Source organism: Microtus oregoni, unplaced genomic scaffold (genome assembly GCF_018167655.1).
Source record: "Microtus oregoni isolate MIOR12 unplaced genomic scaffold, Mior012 000003F_ref0000135, whole genome shotgun sequence".
NCBI lineage: Eukaryota > Metazoa > Chordata > Mammalia > Rodentia > Cricetidae > Microtus > Microtus oregoni.
Genome location: NW_024543062.1, coordinates 24,446,847 through 24,467,500, shown reverse-complemented (window position 1 = coordinate 24,467,500; position 20,654 = coordinate 24,446,847). Strand labels below are relative to the sequence as shown.

At 44.2% G+C, this 20,654-nt stretch overlaps 1 pseudogene; it reads left to right on the top strand.

Moving 5' to 3' along the window:
• LOC121445941 overlaps nt 1-4,347 on the top strand; it is a 9,209-nt pseudogene extending 4,862 nt beyond the window's left edge.
• The last annotated feature ends 16,307 nt before the right edge of the window (nt 4,348-20,654 follow it).

Genomic DNA, 20,654 nt, shown 5'->3' with positions numbered 1-20,654 from the left:
GCCAGAGAAGGGCTGGAGAATTAGCTGAGTAAGGCCTCCTTTACAGGTCATGTCAGCACTGACAGGAAACCTGACCCCCAAATCTACAGAAGGCTCAACCGTGAGTGCACCTCCCTGAGGAAGGAAGGCGAGTTCTCCACCTGCTTCACCGAGCTCCAGAGAAACTTCCTGAAGGATCGTCCACCCAAGCTGAAGAGCCTCATCCGCCTGGTCAAGCACTGGTACCAACTGGTATGGCATCTTGTCCAGCCACTGTGGGCCCCATCTTACAGGGCAGAGAATGGAAGGGGTGATGAAGAGGAAGAAAGATGAGGAGCAAGGTGGGAGGGAAGGAGTGGTGAGAAAGGAAAGAGAGTTGAGAGGGGAAGGGGAAGTCAGGGAGGAGATGCTATAAGAGAGGGAAGGGGGGAGGCTGGGAGGGAGGGAGGGAGGACGAACCTGGGAGGAAGGAGGACTTCCCATGTTGTTAGGAATTATTTCTTCTAGTCCAGTTTCCGTTCACCTAACTCACTCTTCAGCTGCATCTAATTCACTGTTCACGAGACATTGTGAACTCTGGATTTCTCTTTCTTTGTTGCATTATTTAGAGACAGGGTCTCACTAGGAAGCTACTGATGTCCTGGAACTCACTATGCAGACCAGGCTGGCCTTAAACCCACAGTTCTGCCTACCTCTGCCTCCCATTGCTGGGATAAAGGTGTACACCATCTCACCCTACTTTATCTTTGAATTTCTAGTTCTTTCTTCATTCCTTCTTTCCTTTCTTTTCTTTCTTTCTTTCTTTCTTTCTTTCTTTCATTCTTTCTTTCTTCTTAAACATGCACTGGTACCTACTATGGCTTAGATTTTCCTGATGTGTCAAGCTATGCTTTCTTTACATTCCCATCCTGCAATGTTTCTGGAGTTTTTATATGTGTGTGAGATAGATCTGGTGCGGTATATGTATACCTACTCTTGGGAGCACCTGTCTATGGGTGTGCATGTGTGTACATAAGCATGTGGAGACCAGAGAGCGATGCCAGGTCCTCAGTCACTCTCCACATTATATGTCCAGACAGGGTCTCACACTTGAGCCCACAGTGTGCTGAATCAGCAGTTCTGGATCATCATATAGTCCTGGGGACCCCCATTTCCATCCACTTAGGCTGGGATGAGAGTGGTTTTCCTCACAAGCCTGACAGTCATGTGTTTGCTGGGATCTGAGCTCTGGTCCTCACCCTTGCAAGGAGAGGGTGGCACTTTACCCACGGGGCATCTCCCTAGCATTTCCCAGTTACTTCAGAGCCTGTGATAAAACCATCAATGGTGAGCACCATTACTATCCCGCCCCTATCCTCACTCCCTGGCTGTCAATCATAGTGTCATGATTCCTCCTGCGCCTGCCAGTAAATGCTCAGTCTCTGTGGACCACATGGTCTCCATGTCAACCACACAGCCCTTGGCTATAGTGTGGTAGTGTACATAGACCGAATCTACAAGAATGGGAATGACTGTGTATCAGTAAGCCTGTAATGACATCAGTGGTCCGCACACAACAGCTCACAGGCCATTTCTCTCATCACCTTCCTCTTCTCAGTGTAAGGAGAAGCTGGGGAAGCCGCTGGCCTCACAATATGCCCTGGAGCTGCTCACAGTCTACGCCTGGGAACGTGGGAGTGGAGACACTGAGTTCGACACAGCCCAGGGCTTCCGGACAGTCTTGGAACTGGTCACCAAGTACAGGCAGCTTCGAATCTACTGGACAAAGCATTATGACTTTCAAGACAAAGAAATCTCCAATTACATGCACAGACAGCTCAGAGGAACCAGGTAGATCATTCCCTCATGACTCAGCTCCTCACCAGGGGCTCCAGTCTATAGCAGTGGAAATGGGTAGGTGGGAGCTCTGTGTCATTGAGCATCTCCTGTTCTGTCACTGTGCTGGGCACTGTCCTGCTGTCACCTGATTGACATGAGGACCTGCAGCCCTGGGAGGCAGGGGTGGGTTCTCCTGTCTGCAGATGAGGAAACCAAGGCTCTGACCTTGTCCAGACCCAAACAGCAGAGAGGGGAGCGCATGGAGCAGGAACTGAGCTGTTCCAGCTGTAACAGTATGGTAAGGGCTGCGAGGCACAGAACAGTGCTGGACTAATGAACAGTAAACAATGCAGTAGACTTGTTACAGCCTTGATCCTGTGTTGTGTTCTACCCTCACACCTCATCCTTTGAGATGGGCTGGTTCAACTCTCTCCATTTCACAGACCAGAGAGGCTGAGGGACCTGACCCAGGACACACAGCTACTAAAGGGTAGAGGATTGAACACAGCCCTTCCAAGTCATGTCCAGGGATCTCTCCAGGCCTTCTCTATGCTCTGGGACAGGAACTCAGGACAAACTTTGGATAGCAGAACTCTGCTGGGCTCCTCCCTGTACATGTGCAATGGTATCTGTGGCACTGGTCAGCTGGTCAGCTCCCTCTCTGAATGTTGCTCTGCAGGCCTGTGATCCTGGACCCGGCTGACCCAATAGGGAACGTGGCTGGTTCCAACTCAGAGGGCTGGTGGCAGCTGGCAGAAGAGGCTGCAGCCTGGCTACAATACCCATGCTTTAAAAACTGGGATGTTTCCCTAGTGAGATCCTGGAATGTGTCGGTGAGAAATTATCATCGTCTTGTCCCCTTGCACACACATCTGGTCACACCATCTGTTTCAAGAATATTCAGACAAAGATGCCCAGGCTTATAGGTTTTCCTGCCACACTGATTGCTGTACAGTTATTCTCAGAGGTTGTCACATCACCCCTGCAGAGTTCCTGTCACTCGGCCTCCTAAGGAAGGACAGCCTCTCCTCTGACTGTTTGCTTTGTGTTCAGGCTCCTTCCTATACTCTTTATTATACACTGGTTCCTCACACATGCTCTGTCCAGTGTTCTTTATTATATAGTAGCTCTCTGGGTCTACATACATGCTCGTCCTGTGTTCTTTATCATACAGTATCTCTCTGAATCTGCACACACGCTCGTCCTATGTTCTATATCATAGAGTATCTCACTGGATCTGCACACACGCCTGTCCTGTGTTCTGTATCATACAGTAGCTCACTGGATCCTCACTAGGGCTCTACAAGGTGTATTTAATAACATCCTTATCGTTCTGGTTGAACAAGAAGGCTTAGGGCTGGGGATATTGTTTAGTCAATAAACACTTGTCACATAAGCAAGGATAAGGAGTTTAATATCATCTCCAGATTCATGTAAGTGAGCCAGACAATGCACTTGCCATTCCAATGCATGGACAACAAGATCCCTGCCCTGGTTGGTGAGGGAGCATAGTCTCCTTGGTCAGTTCCAGTCCAGTGCAACCCAAATGCCAAGGTGGACAGCAGTTGAGGGCTACAGTGTTTTCTGTTGATTGCACACACAAATACATATATACACAAACACATATACACATGCAAATGCACATGCATACAGAAACACACACACACACACACATGCACACTTGGCCACTAGGATAAGAAAGCTGAAACCACTGGCTCAGGAATGTTCAGCTAAGGAGAGGAGGGGCTGGGATTCCTGTGAACTTTGAAGCCAGTGCTCAGGACCTTGAAGCAGCCCACCTTTCCTGTCTCATCATCATGTGGCCAATGGGACTCAGCAGGGCTGTGTCTCAGCCAAAGAGACAGAGAGGCATTTGTATGTGGACCTTTTCTCTCATTGGACAGGGAACTTTCTGATGCTAGGGAAGAGATGAGGTCATGCGTGAACTCAGGATGGAGCTTAGCATGGGTGCATGGATGTGGGAAGCAAACCTCAGGTGGTCAGGAAGGTAAGGAGAAGGGACTCAGGAGGGAGACAACTGTGCCTGCTGTGGCCTTAAAGACTATCTCACAGTAGACTGTGGCTTGGCCCTGTCTCTCATTTGGCAGATCTGTTACTGAATGAGCGGAACTCAGGTAGGGCTATGTACACCTTCAACTGGCTAAGACCCCTGCCCATCCCCAAAAGTCCCGATGGCCATCTTCCCAACATGGGAATGCACTGTCCCTTCTTCTGAGAGGCTCCAGGTGGCCAGGCATGATGCCCACCCCCAGGGCTCATTTTCATCTGCTTCCAAGCAGCAGTGCGGGCTCATGACATGACTGTGTGTTTTCTGTTACAGACAGAAGTTCCTGTTCCTACAATAACAGGTTAGCTATTTTTCTTTGTTGTTTTTGTTTGTTTTGATGTGGGCTTTAGCTATGTAGACCAGGCTGGCCTGGAGCTCACAATCCTCCTGCCTCAGAGCTGGAAAGACTGCAGTGTAGGCCTGATGTACTCTGCCTTTCTTCTTCCCCAGGTGAACGAGAATGGGGCATTCATCTCCTGTGAGCACAGCAGCATCTGCCTGGAAGGCTCCAGAGTCAGGGGATATGCAGGCCTTGACCAGAGAGAGCAGGATACTGCCCATGGCCCCAGGGAGGGAATGTCCAACCTGGGGTCAGACTCCAGGCTTCTGATCCCTGCCTGTCGACTCTTCCATCCTGTGTAATCACAGACAGCCTTCCTCATAGCCTGCTTCATCCACCTTATCCTCTGACAGTGTTCTCTCGGGGACATGAGATTCAGAAGGGGAGGGGAGAACTCAAGTTTGACTTCTGTCTGTGCACCTGTTCTGTCCAATGTCTCATCAACAACAATAAACCACAGCAGATGCCATGAGGGTTTGTGAGACGAGCCAGAGAAGTACCTCTCTCTCTCTCTCTCTCTCTCTCTCTCTCTCTCTCTCTCTCTGTCTGTCTTCATGGTTCAGTTAGGTGCATTTATTGAGCACACACTACATGGTCCAGGGGTCCAGGCACTGAGCACTCATCAGTGGACAGAGCAGAACCAATCCACAACAGCTATGATGCCGCATGGATTGGGATCCTTCCAGGTTTCTTACATCTAAACTCAGGACAGTATCCCTGGTTCCTTCTGTCAATGTCCCCAAGACAAGACTCAAGACCTGCCCCCTCTGACTCAGAAGCTGTTCTGCAGCTGCACATGGCCACGGGGACCTGGGAGTGTGATCAGTGCACATGAAGATGCATGGTGGCTGCAACATGCAGGCTGGGGTTTGAAGAGGTGCATGACAAAAATGAACTGAATTTGTGACACTGGAGGTCACAAAAATAGACACATGGTTGTCTGGGGTGATGACGAACTTTTGATCCACTGAGTTAAATCACAGTGGGTGTCTGCTTCCTTTTTCTCTTTCTGAGACAAGACCGCATTATGTGGCCTAGTCTGACCTGGAACTCATAGGCATCCTCCTGCCTGAGTCTCCTGAGCTCTGGAATCACACACACACACACACACACACACACACACACACACACACACACCCTCCACACAGAGACCTAATGGTTCCATAGTCCAGTGTTGTGAACCAGCGGCTCATTTGTCAGATCCAAAGAAAACCATGTGTGCTCAACTCTTGCACCCTGCTTACTTAAGAGTTCAGGGCATTGCACAGGGCATCTGCTCCCAAAGACTGCTCCTGTTCCCAGTGCCCACTTTCTTAATAACTGTGTGTGTATGTGTGTGTGTGTCCTTCCAGTCCTCATTCATTCAGTTCTTACTCTAATAGCCCTGAGAAACAGGAGTCCCTGTGTACCGGAGTGTGAGAGGATACATGTCCCCTAGACCTCGGAACAAATCACACTCTGCATTGTGCTCTACCTGAGCCCCTGGTGACCCTGGTGATGCTGGTCTACTATTCCAGTCTTGCCTCTTCTGAAACACCCCCAGATACACAGAGAAGGTTTTAACAACCAAGGCTCAGGGGTCCCTCATATATCCTGCCAACCTGAGGGGACCCATCATGTACTTCACACTATAAAGCAAATATACATGTGATATATAATGACAGCATCCCATGTCTCTATGATGGAATGACCTCTTGTGTGGCCCTGCTGAGCCTTCCCAATGATAAAAACCACGGAGGCTAACAGCAGGCTACAGGAATGAGTGATGAGCTGCCTTACAGAGGAGCCATAAGGTGGCTGGGTCAGGTTTCCATGACAACAGGGAGACTGAAGATCATCTCTCCGATGGAGTAAGATGACCACAACTGACACTTTCATACCACTGTGTCTGACAGCCATGTTGAGCAGTGTCATGCTTGCTCCAGACTGGACCTGCCCAAGAGCCCTTTGGCCCTAAGCACAGTGCTCATCCATGCTCTTCCTGTGGGTGCCATCTTGGTTCTGACTTAGCATGCATCCTGGCCAGGGGAATGGCAAGGCTTGATGACAGACACTTTGGGTTTTCAAGCCCAGTAATCAACTTTAATCTTCTGCCCGAGGTCCAGGAGCTCCCTCCTCTCCAGGGACCACCTACTGAGTAAGGAGAGAATGCTTACTCATTGGGAGAAGCATTGCTCTGTCCACCATTTGACCACACGGTTAGTTCCCCAGGAAGCCACTTCATCTACACTCAGTGGGTTCAACTCTGAAGTTCAATTCATGTCAGGAACTGGGGGTGTGGGGAGGAAGCTGCTGTGACAGTCACTGCCTTCACCCTCTAGCTATCTCTTGTGGTTCCTTCTAATGGCCCATGATGGCTCATCTTCATGACCAACTTCACCAACCTTAGACCCTCTGTGGAAACACTTCTGGGCATGTCAAGGGCATTTATCGAAATGTCTTCTGACTGCTTCCTTCACTGAGCAACACTCATAGCCTGCTGTCAGCGTTCCTCCCCATCTGTGGAGTTTCCTCTGGATTCACACGGCCTGAACAATGTTTGAGAAGACCAACTATCAGAATGGTTAAGGGCTTCTGACCAGGTCACCTAGAACACATAACTGGGAAGAAGGGCTCTTGTGCAGAGGGAATTGGGAAAGCTGGATCTCCATTGATAGGAATAAATCCTCACCCTCACCTTGGGCATGTATAAAGACCATCCAAAATGGAAGCAGAAATCCTTAGAAAACAGAATATCTTAGCCATGATGACCCCGGCTATTTTCTTGGCTCTGACATCAAAACCACAGACAACTCAGGATGATTATTTTATGTCAGGCCTCATGCATGCTGGGTAAGCACTCTGCCACTGAGCCACACCCACAGTGTCTCAGTGGAACACTCCAGACAAGTCCTTCCCAGCTGAGCCACACCCCTGCTGCCTTTCTGCTCTCACATGAGGAAGACATTCCTTCATGGAGACATGTCTCCCATGGACTTGCGTTAGCGTGGCGTACATGATGAGTGATATGATATGTGCCCTCAGCTTGGTAGGAGATATAGGAGACCCCTGGGCATTGTTGACTCAAACCTTTGTGTATCTGGGGGTGTTTCAGAAGGGGCAAGACTGGAATCATAGGCAGCATCATCTGATTGTGACCATTTCTTGGTTCTTCCATTTCTTCCATCTTGGAATAAAGAAGTATTTAACTTGTGTTTTTAATGTTATAGGAGCCCACAGTTGAGAGGCTTATCTTTATAAGTGTTGAAATTAAAAAGAATAAAAACACTTTGGGACTTTTAAAGCTATGTTGTGGTTTTGGTTTTTTTGTTTTGTTTTGTTTTGTTTTTTTTTTTCTTTTTTCTTTTTTTATTGAGAAAAGGAGAAAAAAACAAGTTTCCACCTCCTCCCAGCCTCCCATTTCCCTCCCCCTCCTCCCACCCTACGCCCCCTCCTCCCACCCTTCTCCCCCTCCCCCCACTCCTTTCCCCCTCCCTCTCCAGTCCAAAGAGCAGTCAGGGTTTTCTGCCTTGTGGTAAGACCTAGGACCTCCCACCTCCGTCCATATCTAGGAAGGTGAACATCCAAACTGGCTGGGCTCCCACAAAGCCATCACATTACGTAGGATCAAACCCCCGTGCCATTGTCCTTTGCGTCTCATCAGCCCTCATTGTTCACCATGTTCAGAGAGTCCAGTTTTATCCCATGCTTTTTCAGTCACAGTCCAGCCGGTCTTGGTGAGCTCTCAATAGATCAGCTCCACTGTCTCAGTGGGTGGGTGCATCCCTCGAGGTCCCGACTTCTTTGCTCATGTTCTCCCCCCTTCTGCTCCTCATTGGGACTTTGGGAGCTCAGACCAGTGCTCCAGTGTGGGTCTCTGTGTTATGGGAGGTCCTCCCACTCCTCCAGCCTATCGCTGCTGAGATACCAGCCCATTGGGGCGTGGTCTCTCTCCCTTTAAGAAAGCTGCCACTTCCCTCTCCTCTCTCTCTTCACTTCCTGCTCCGCCGGCGACTAGACTCACTTCCTGGTTGCGCAGAGGGCTGACAGTGATCTGTAAGTTTTTTCCCCTTTAAATAAATACCACCCTATTAATCATAATTCCAAACTGGTGTGGCATTGTTTCTGACTTACGCCTTCAGTTGGCACCCAACGTTTGGTTTTAGAACCTCTCCTTTCCCTGCTCGGCTGCCAGCCGCGAGTTCGGCTTGGCGGGAGCCCTCCCTTCCTCAGCCGCCGGCGGCCTTGGCCTCCCCACGTGGATTTAAACTCCACAGGCCCGCGTAGTCTCTGCCGCGTGGTTTGCTCTTTTCTGAGTCGTTTTTACATCTCCCTTGCAAGCACAGCTCTTAAGTGGCACGAACCAGAGCACGCGGTTGCTGAAAGCTGCAACCCCTCAGGGTGACTCTGTCATGTGGAGGCATAAGCGGCTTCCAGGTTGCTCTTCTCTCTACGCCTGGATTCTGGGTTTCTGGTTCCGTCTCTGGAATTGATTTGATTACATTTACTTTGTTGAGCAACTTACATTTTCCAGTTTTTAACAAATACTAGGTGGACTCTGAAACAGGACTCTGTTTTCATCGCGACTTGGCAACAGCGCCACCTGCTGGATAATAGGTAATATGGCAGTTTTCGTTTCCTACGCGAATTTTACTGTTCTGGTTGCCAATACAATGGGTTATATCATGCAAGGTTTATATGACTATGGGGATAACTTAATTTACTGGTTACTAGGCTTCAGTATTCTTTTGAATATTCTATCATTTAGGAAGATCATGGCACTCCTTCTAAGAACCATACAATCTTTACTAGAAATTCATGCAGGTCAGGAGATTCAGGATTCAAAAGAAACAATAATAAAGACAATAATAAAAAGACTTGAAATGATTGAAGAAATGATTGGAGCTGGTGAACAGAGTAATAAGGCACAAGGACAGGATACAATGCCAACACCAGCCATTAGAACTGGCTTACCAAAGGTTTTAGCGGCATACCCTATACTTAATTCTGACAAAGCGTCAACTTCTAAAGGCTCAAAGGGAGTCAGAGAAGCTAGATGGATGCCAATAGCAATGAATGATCTAAAAGAAGTTAAGCAAGCTATTGTTAATTTTGGCTTGCACTCTGCATATGTAAAGGAAATGATAAGGACTTGGGCTTCTAATGTTAGAGCTACCCCAGCTCCAATTTCTGCTGTAAAAAGTAATACTGGTCTAAATGATGAAATACGTGTGGAGGATGAGTCAAAAAACCCAGTAGGACAGAGTAAACGTGTATTTTGGCAGACTTCTATTAATGATCAAAGACCAAAGCTAAGAGTCTGTATAAATGGCACTTTTTTTTTCTTCTCGTTAGTCCCTAATTCATTTTTTTTTATTGAGAAAAGGAGAAAAAAGAAACAAGTTTCCACCTCCTCCCAGCCTCCCATTTCCCTCCCCCTCCTCCCACCCTACACCCCTCCTCCCACCCTTCTCCCCCTCCCCCCACTCCTTTCCCCCTCCCTCTCCAGTACAAAGAGCAGTCAGGGTTTTCTGCCCTGTGGTAAGACCTAGGACCTCCCACCTCCATCCATATCTAGGAAGGTGAACATCCAAACTGGCTGGGCTCCCACAAAGCCATCACATTACGTAGGATCAAACCCCCGTGCAATTGTCCTTTGCGTCTCATCAGCCCTCATTGTTCGCCATGTTCAGAGAGTCCAGTTTTATCCCATGCTTTTTCAGTCACAGTCCAGCCGGTCTTGGTGAGCTCTCAATAGATCAGCTCCACTGTCTCAGTGGGTGGGTGCATCCCTCGAGGTCCCGACTTCTTTGCTCATGTTCTCCCCCCTTCTGCTCCTCATTGGGACTTTGGGAGCTCAGTCCAGTGCTCCAGTGTGGGTCTCTGTCTCTATCTCCATCCATCACCAAATGAAGGTTCTATGATGATATGCAAGATATTCGTCAGTATTGCTCAAGGATAGGGTCATTTCAGGTTCCCTATTCTCAACTGCCCAAGGAACTAACTGGGGACCTCAGCTTGGGCACCTGGGAGCCCCTCTAGGGTCATGTCTCTTGCCAACCCTAAAGTGGTTCCCTTAACTAAGAATTGTGGTTCCGTGCTCCCCTGTCCAACCTTCCTTTATCCCAATCCTCCTGCTTTCCCAAGGCCCGACCCCCTTCCCTTCTAACTTTTCTCTCCCCATCTCCCCTTACCCCCAACCCACCCCACCCCAAGATCCCAATTTTCTCCCCGGCAATTTTGTCTACTTCCCTTAGCCAAGAGGATAACTATATGTTTTTCCTTGGGTTCCCCTTCTTACTTAGCTTCTTTAGATTCACCTATTGTAGACTCCATGACCCTTATTTATGGTTAGAAACCAATTATGAGTGAGTACATCCCATGTTCATCTTTTTGGGTCTGGGATACCTCACTCAGGATAGTGTTTTCTATTTCCATCCATTTGCATGCAAAATTCGAGAAGTCATTGTTTTTTACCGCTGAGTAGTACTCTAGCGTGTATATATTCCATACTTTCTTCATCCATTCTTCCATTGAAGGGCATCTAGGTTGTTTCCAGGTTCTGGCTATTACAAATAATACTGCTATGAACATAGTTGAACAAATGCTTTTGTCATATGATAGGGCATCTCTTGGGTATATTCCCAAGAGTGGTATTGCTGGGTCCAGGGGTAGGTTGATCCCGAATTTCCTAAGAAACTGAAACACTGACTTCCATAGTGGTTGCTCAAGATTGCATTCCCACCAGCAATGGATGAGGGTACCCCTTCCTCCACAACCTCTCCAGCAAAGGTTATCGTTGGTGTTTTTGACTTTAGCCATTCTCACAGGTGTAAGATGATATCTCAAAGTTGTTTTGATTTGCATTTCCCTGATTGCTAAGGAAGTTGAGCATGACCTTAAGTGTCTTTTGGCCATTTGAACTTCTTCTGTTGAGAATTCTCTGTTCAGATCAGTGCCCCATTTTTTAATTGGGTTAATTAGCATTTTAAAGTTTAGTTTCTTGAGTTCTCTATATATTTTGGAGATCAGACCTTTGTCTGTTGAGGGGTTGGTGAAGATCTTCTCCCAGTCAGTAGGTTGCCTTTGTGTCTTAGTGACAGTGTCCTTTGCTTTGCAGAAGCTTCTCAGTTTTAGTAGGTCCCATTTATTCAATGTTGCTCTTAATGTCTGTGCTTCTGGGGTTATACATAGGAAGCGATCTCCTGTGCCCATCTGTTGTAGGGTATTTCCCACTTTCTCTTCTATCCTTTTCAGTGTGTTCGGGCTGATATTGAGGTCTTTAATCCATTTGGACTTGAGTTTTGTGCACGGTGAAAGATGTGGGTCTATTTTCATTCTTCTACAGGTTGACATCCAGTTGTGCCAGCACCATTTGTTGAAGATGCTTTCTTTCTTCCATTGTATACTTTTAGCTCCTTTATCAAAAATGAGGTGTTCATAGGTTTGTTGGTTAAAATACGGGTCTTCTATATGATTCCATTGGTCGACTTCTCTGTTTTTATGCCAGTACCACACTGTTTTCATTACTGTAGCTCTGTAATAGAGTTTGAAGTCAGGGATGGTAATGCCTCCAGAAGATCCTTTATTGTATAGGATTGTTTTGGCTATCCTGGGTTTTTTGTTTTTCCATATAAAGTTGATTATTGTCCTCTCCAGATCTGTGAAGAATTTTGGTGGGATCTTGATGGGGATTGCATTGAATCTATAAATTGCCTTAGGTAGAATTGCCATTTTTACTATGTTGATCCTCCCAATCCAAGAGCAAGGTAGATCCATCCATTTTTTGGTATCCTCTTCAATTTCTTTCTTCAATGCCTTAAAGTTCTTGTCAAATAGATCTTTCACTTCCTTGGTTAGATTTACCCCAAGATATTTAATGCTGTTTGTGGCTATCGTGAATGGTGAAGCTTCTCTGATTTCCCTCTCTGCTTCCCTATCCTTTGTGTATAAGAGGGCGACTGATTTTTTGGAGTTGATCTTGTATCCTGCCACATTACTAAAGCTGTTTATCAGCTGTAAAAGTTCTTTGGTGGAGTTTTGGGGGTCGCTTATGTACACTATCATATCATCTGCGAATAACGAAAGTTTAACTTCTTCCTTTCAATTCGAATCCCCTTGATCCCATTATGTTGTCTTATTGCTATTGCTAAAACTTCAAGTACTATATTGAAGAGGTATGGAGAGAGTGGACATCCTTGTCGTGTTCCTGAGTTAAGCGGGATGGCTTTGAGTTTCTCTCCATTTAATTTGATGTTAGCTGTTGGCTTGCTGTATATAGCTTTTATTATATTTATGTATGACCCTTGTATCCCTAATCTCTCCAAGACTTTTAACATAAATGGATGTTGAATTTTGTCGAATGCTTTTTCAGCATCTAATGAGATGATCATATGGTTATTTTCTTTCAGTTTATTTATATGCTGGATTACATTGATAGATTTTCGTATGTTGAACCAGCTCTGCATCTCAGGAATGAAGCCTAGTTGATCATAATGGATAATTTTCCTCATGTATTCTTGGATTCGGTTTGCCAGTATTTTGTTGAGGATTTTTGCATCGATGTTCATGAGTGAGATTGGCCTGTAATTGTCTTTCCTGGTTGAGTCTTTGTGTGGTTTTGGTATCAGAGTAACTGTAGCTTCATAAAAGGAATTAGGTAATGACCCTTCTGTTTCTATATTGTGGAATACATTAAGGAGTATGGGTATTAGCTCTTCTTGGAAGTTCTGGTAGAATTCCGCATTGAAACCATCTGGTCCTGGGCTTTTTTTGGTAGGGAGGTTTTTGATAACAGCTTCTAATTCTTCGCGACCAACAGGTCTGTTTAGATTGTTCACCTGGTCCTGGTGTAACTTTGGTATATGGTATTTATCTAAAAAAGTGTCCATTTCTTTTACATTTTCCAGTTTTGTGTTATACAGGGCTTTTGTAATATGATCTGATGATTCTCTGAATTTCCTCTGTGTCTGTGGTTATGTCCCCCTTTTCATTTCTGATCTTATTAAATTGCAAATTCTCTCTCTGCCGTTTGATTAGTTTGGATAGGGGTTTATCAATCTTGTTGATTTTCTCCAGGAACCAGCTTTTTGTTTCATTGATTCTTTGGATTGTTTTCTGTGTTTCTATTTTGTTGATTTCAGCCCTCAGTTTGATTATTTCCAATCTTCTACTCCTCCTAGGTGAGTCTGCTTCTTTTTTTTCTAGAGCTTTCAGGTGGGCTGTTAAGTCTTCAATATGTGCTTTCTCTGTTTTCTTTAAGTGGGCACTTAGTGCGATGAACTTTCCTCTTAGCACTGCTTTCATAGTGTCCCATAAGTTCGAGTATGTTGTTTCTTTATTTTCATTGAATTCAAGGAAGACTTTAATTTCTTTCTTTATTTCTTCCTTAATCCAGGTATGGTTCAGAAGTTGACTGTTCAGTTTCCATGAGTTTGTAGGCTTTCTGGGGGTAGCATTGTTGTTGAATTCTAACTTTAATCCATGGTGATCTGATAAGACACAGGTGGTTACTAATATTTTTTTGTAACTGTGTAAGTTAGCTTTGTTACCGAGTATGTGGTCAATTTTCGAGAAGGTTCCATGAGCTGCAGAGAAGAAGGTATATTCTTTCCTCTTCGGGTGGAATAATCTATAGATGTCTGTTAAGTCCATTTGCTTCATTACCTCCATTAATTCTCTAATTTCTCTGTTAGGTTTCTGTTTGATTGACCTGTCCATTGGTGAGAGAGGAGTGTTGAAGTCTCCTACTATTAGTGTGTGTGGTTTGATGGCTGCCTTGAGTTTTAGTAATGTTTCTTTTACATACATGGGCGCTTTTATATTCGGAGCATAGATATTCAGGATTGAGACTTCATCCTGATGAATTGTTCCTGTTATGAGTATAAAATGTCCCTCTCCATCTCTTCTGATTGATTTAAGTTTGAAGTCAACTTTGTTAGAAATTAGCATGGCCACACCTGCTTGTTTCTTAGGTCCATTTGCTTGATGAGCCTTTCCCCAGCCCTTTACTCTGAGTTGGTGCCTGTCTTTGTGGATGAGGTGTGTTTTTTGTAGACAGCAGAACGTTGGATCCTGTTTTCGTATCCAATCCCTTAGCCTGTGCCTTTTTATAGGTGAGTTGAGCCCATTGACATTAAGTGATATTAATGACCAGTGGTTGTTAACTCCGGTCACTTTTTTAGTAGTAGGGTTTATGTGTTTCCCTTCTTTGAGTTGCGCTGGTGAAAGGTCTCTAGATGACTGAGTTATTGTGGGCATTGTTGGACTCCTTGGTTAGTGATTTTCCTTCTATAATTTTCTGTAAGGCTGGATTTGTCGCTACGTATTGTTTGAATTTGTTTTTATCCTGGAAAATTTTGTTTTCTCCATTTATAGTGAACGAAAGCTTGGCTGGATATAGTAGTCTGGGCTTGCATCCATGATCTCTTAGTTTTTGCAGTACATCTACCCAGGACCTTCTGGCTTTCATGGTTTCCATAGAGAAGTCAGGTGTAAGTCTGATAGGTTTACCTTTATAAGTAACTTGGCCTTTTTCCTTTGCGGCTCTTAATATTCTTTCTTTATTCTGTATATTTTGTGTTTTGATTATTATATTGCGAGGGGATGTTTTTTTTTTGATCCAGCCTATTTGGTGTTCTGTATGCTTCTTGAACCTTCATAGGTACCTCTTTCTTCAGGTTGGGAAAGTTTTCTTCTATAATTTTATTAAGTATATTTTCTGTACTGTTGAGCTGCACATCTTCTTCTTATTCTACTCCAATTATTCTTAGGTTTGGTCTTTTTATTGTGTCCCAAATTTCCTGAATGTTTTGTGATGAGAATTTGTTGGTTTTCTGTTTTCTTTGATCAGTGTGTTTATTTTCTCTATGGTATCTTCAGTGTCTGATAGTCTCTCTTCTACCTCTTGTAATCTGTTGTTAGTACTTGTTTCTGTCATTCCTGTTCGTTTACCCAGATTTTCCATCTCCATTCTTCCCTCGGTTTGTGCTTTCTTCATTGCTTCCATTTCATTCTTTATGTCTTGAACCGCTTCCCTAACCTGTTTGATTGCTTTTTCTTCTTTCTCTTGGTTTTCTTGCGTGTCTTTGAGCGATTTATTCATTTCCTCTACCTTTTTGTTTGTAATCTCTAATTGTTTAAGGCAGTTTTTCACCTCCTGTTTAAGGTCCTCTATTATTTTCATATAGTTCACTTTTGAGTCGATTTCTTCTATTTCTTCAGGAGTAGGGTGTACAATTCTTCTTATTTCGGGATCCCTGGTTTCTGGTGGTGTCATGTTGCCTTTCAGATTGTTGGAGGAATTCTTGTATTGGCTCCTTCCCATCTCTTCCTTCAAATGGAGCCAGGAGAGGCCTGGTCTCTTGGTCCATTCTTTGCTGTGATTGACTCTCAGGGTATATCTCTTCATTGTAGAAGCAGGAACCTTTCCCGTCCAGATGGGATTCCTCAGCAACCGTCCTGATGGGATTCCTCAGCAACTAAACAGGGCCGCTGGTAGCCCAATGATCCAGGGCCAACAGGATGAATGGAGCAAGTGGGGGGATGGAGGGGGTGGTATCCAGGAGCGCACAGGAAGCCTGGTGCTGGAGCTGAAGGTGCCCGGCTCCCTTACAGGGGACCCTGAGGCCTGCCCGGTAGGCAGGCACTCACCGCTCTGGGTGGGTCACCTTAGTTTAGGAGCTTAAGACTGTAGTTGAGCACTGGTCCTAGCATACAGCAGGACAGGGTTGGGGAGGGGTGCTGGGGGTGCTGGGTCGTGCGAAAGAAAGACAGCCCTGCAGAAGGAGCTGGGGGAGGGGGTTTGTGCTCTCTTCCGGGACAGCGGCCCCTGGATAGCACACACTCACCCGTCCTGATGGGATTCCTCAGCAACTGAACAGGGCCGCCGGTAGCCCAATGATCCAGGGCCAACAGGATGAATGGAGCAAGTGGGGGGGGGTATCCAGGAGCGTGCAGGAAGCCTGGCGCCGGAGCTGAAGGTGCCCGGCTCCCTTACAGGGGACCCTGAGGCCTGCCCGGTAGGCAGGCACTCACCGCTCTGGGTGGGACGCCTTAGTTTAGGAGCTTAAAACTAAAGTTGAGCACTGGTCCTAGCATACAGCAGGGCAGGGTTGGGGAGGGGTGCTGGGGGTGCTGGGTCGTGCGAAAGAAAGACAGCCCTGCAGAAGGAGCTGGGGGAGGTGGTTTGTGCTCTCTTCCGGGACAGCGGCCCCTGGATAGCACACACTCACCCGTCCTGATGGGATTCCTCAGCAACTAAACAGAAATGGCACTTTTATTGAAGGCTTATTAGACACAGGTGCGGATGTAAGTATCATTACCCCAGAATCTTGGCATCCGAATTGGCCTCTTTAAGAGGTAGATGTTCAGTTCCTGGGAATTGGAACCCTATCTCGTGTAAAACAAAGCACAAGATGGGTTGAATGCATAGGGCCAGAAAGGGCAAATAGGAAGACTAAGGCCATATATAGCCAATATTGCCATAAATTTATGGGGCCGTGACCTGCTACAGCAATGGAATACCCAGGTTAACATTCCTGTAGTTCCAGGAACTCATAATTCTGGGAAGGATATGATGAGGTGTTATGGAAAAAGGTCACCAGCCATTCAGGCTGTACAAGAACATACAGCAAATACCAAACCTTTAGAGGTACCAACAGCCCTACCTTTAAAATGGCTAACCGAGAAGCCAATATGGATCAAACAGTGGCCTCTAGCTGAAGATAAACTACAGGCATTGGAACAGCTGGTGCAAGAGCAATTAGATGCTCACCATATTCAAGAATCAACCAGCCCTTGGAATTCTCCTGTGTTTGTTGTAAAAAAGAAACCTGGTAAATGGAGAATGGTGACAGATCTAAGAGCTGTCAACAAAGTAATTCAACCTATGGGCCCACTACACTCTGGAATTCCTTTGCCTTCTCTGTTACCAAAAGGATGGCCTCTTATAGTTATTGATTTGAAAGATTGTTTTTTCACTATACCGTTACAAGAAAAGGATAGAGAAAAATTTGCCTTCACAGTGCCTACTTATAATAATTCTCAGCCTAATAGGAGATATCAATGGACTGTCCTCCCACAGGGTATGCTCAATAGTCCTACACTGTGCCAATATTTTGTAAGTAAGCCATTGGAAATAATTCGTATACAATTCCCCAAGTCCATCATTTATCATTACATGGATGACATCTTGTTATCTGATTCAAATAAAGATACTTTAGAAAGGATGTTTGAAGAAGTAAAGAAAGTCTTGCCTAGGTGGGGATTACAAATTGCCCCTGAAAAGATTCAAAGAAGAAATTCTATTAATTACCTAGGTTACAGAATAGGGTTAGAGAAAATTAAAACGCAAAAGGCACAAATTAGGAGAGACCGCTTAAAGACTCTTAATGACTTCCAAAGATTGTTAGGAGACATTTCCAGTCTACGACTAGCTGTTGGGATAACACCTGATCTAATAGTTAATTTAAACAAAACCTTAGATGGTGATAAAGATTTGAATAGTCCAAGAAAACTGACAGCTGAAGCAGAAAAGGAACTGACAATGATCGAGGAAAAATTACAGGAGGCACATGTGGATAGGGTGAACCCAAATCTTAGCTGCATCCTAGTCATATTGCCTTCCAGAATTTCTCCTACAGGGATTCTAATGCAGAGGGAAGATATTATTTTATAGTGGATATTTATACCTAATAAACCAAGTAAAAAATTAAAAACTTATGTGGAAAAAGTCTCTGAATTAATTATAAAAGGTAAGCTGAGACTTCGTCAACTAGCAGGTATAGACCCAGCAGAAATTATAGTGCCTTTTACTAGTGAAGAAATAAAAAAGTTATGGGAAGACAATGAACCGTGGCAAAGAGCTTGTGCTAATTTTTTGGGAGAAATTAATAGCAACTATCCCAAAATTGGTAGACTTAACCTCATAAAAAGAACTTCTTGGATTCTTCCTAGAATTGTACGTGATGCTCCAATAACTGGAGCCCGTACGTTCTATACTGATGCAAATAAATCAGGGAAAGCAGGTTACAAGTCAGATGAATTGAGTAAGGTGGAACAAAGCCCTTATAAATCTGTCCAGAAGGCAGAATTATATGCCATTCTTATGGTGCTAAGGGATTTTAAAGAACCTCTTAATATAGTTACAGATTCACAATATGCAGAAAGAGTTATCTTGCATATTGAAACCATTGAATTTATACCAGATGACACAGAGTTGACTTCATTGTTTATCCAGGTACAAGACATAATCAGGAACAGGCTTTGTCCAATGTACATAACACACATCCGGTCCCATACAGGTCTGCCTGGTCCTCTAGCCCAAGGCAATGCTGAGATTGATCAATTATTGATTGGAAGTGTGTTGCAGGCCTCAGAATTTCATAAGAAGCATCATGTCAATAGTAAAGGCCTAAAGAAAGAATTTTCCATTACTTGGCAACAAGCTAAGGACATTGTAAAGAGATGTCCTACTTGTTCTTTCTATAATCAAACACCGTTGCCTGCAGGGAGTAACCCAAAGGGTACTAAGAGAAATGAAATCTGGCAGATGGATGTGTTCCATTTTATGGAATTTGGTAAATTAAAATATGTACACCACACCATAGACACGTATTCAGGTTTTCAATGGGCTACTGCCCTGAGCTTAGAAAAGGCTGATTCAGTAATCACACATTTATTGGAAGTTATGGCCATCATGGGTATACCTGCGCAAATAAAGACAGATAATGGTCCAGCATATGTATCTAAGAAAATGAAATGCTTTTTTGATTATTATAATATAAAACACATTACAGGTATACCAAGTAATCCTACAGGTCAGGCAGTTATAGAAAGATCAAATCGTACTATAAAGGATATGCTGAACAAACAGAAAGGGACCAAAAATACCCCCAGAAATAGATTACATAATGCTTTATTAACCTTGAATTTTCTTAACGCTAATGAGAAAGGAACGACAGCAGCAGAGAGACATTGGATAATGGAAAAGTCTGCTGAACTAAATCAACCGATTGATTTCAAAGATGTGCTGACCTCTCAATGGAAGCCAGGAGATGTGCTACATTGGGGAAGGGGTTTTGCTCTTGTTTCCACAGGAGAAGAAAAATTGTGGATGCCATCAAAATTAATAAAGTTTTGATTTGAAGAGGAGAAACCTCTTGGAAAGGAGAAATGACAACTCATCCACAATGATGATATTCATACAGGTGGTAGGAAAAACATATAGAATGGGGGCAGGGTTCTGTTCTTATCTCCACAGGAAAACACTCATCTTTGAAAAATTCAAGGGACCCTGGATATTTGGATACTGACAGATGGAAAAATACCTGCCCAATAGGAAATATCAAGAAAACTGAATGGGTTGTGTAAGTAAAATTAAAGGATATTTCTAAATTTATAAAGCTGGTTTTGAAGTTGGACTCTGGTTCAGTCCCTCTCCAATTCCAAGCCTGTTAGTAAGAGAAAAACCCAGAGTTTCTGGAGTTTCTGTCTCATGTCAAGAGCTGTGATGTAGGACAGAAAGAAATATGAGTTTAGAAAACATCTTTGCTTTTCTTCATATCTATCATACTTTTCATTGAATATATCTATCATGTCTTTCATTGAATATATATATATATATGTCTATATGATTAATGTTTAAGTTTTTCATAATGAACAATGAGTTTTTCCTGAAGTGACATTTGAAGTTTCCAGGAAGAAGATGGGGCCCCATAACAACAACTCCACCTGGTTGATATGACGTCATGATACTGATAGCGCTACTACAAGACCTGCTTTGGATACCAGCTGCACAAGACAGTTCCAACTTGGTTAGCTGAAATGGTGCACATCTTATACAACATTTTGGCCAGACCTGCACAAAATACTCAGAGACTATTGGCAATTTTAAAAGACATTGATCTTGATTTAACCATCATTTTACTTTCACAGGATCCCCCAGAAAGACCGTTGCCCCCATGACAGCTGGAAGTAATTCTAGAGGACGACGTCCCCTCTCCCAGTAAAGTTTGCCCTTGGGTTTTGGGACATCATTTAGGGGTTGATTATAATTAGTATATGATTAAGGGTTGAGGGAGGAATTTTATAAGCTCAGGGATCATTTTGAAAAAAAAAAGAGGGATGATGGGATAATAGATTTGTAATTGTGAGTTACTGTTTTTAGACAAATATATTGGTATAGATTCTTGTATATTGACACAAAGTTAAATTATATTGACTATTGTAAGCATGGATGTTTCTACCTCTGCTTAAAACATTTTTTATGTATTGACATATATTATATATATATATATTGTATATATTCACCATATTGCAGTGTACATTTCTACCTCTGATTAAGATACTTATATAATGTTTGTGTATTGATATATATTTACCTACTGCAATATATATTTGTACATTGTTTATATTTGGAGGCCATTGTCCTCATTTGTTTCACAGTTGTTTATTGTCTTAGTCTTTAAG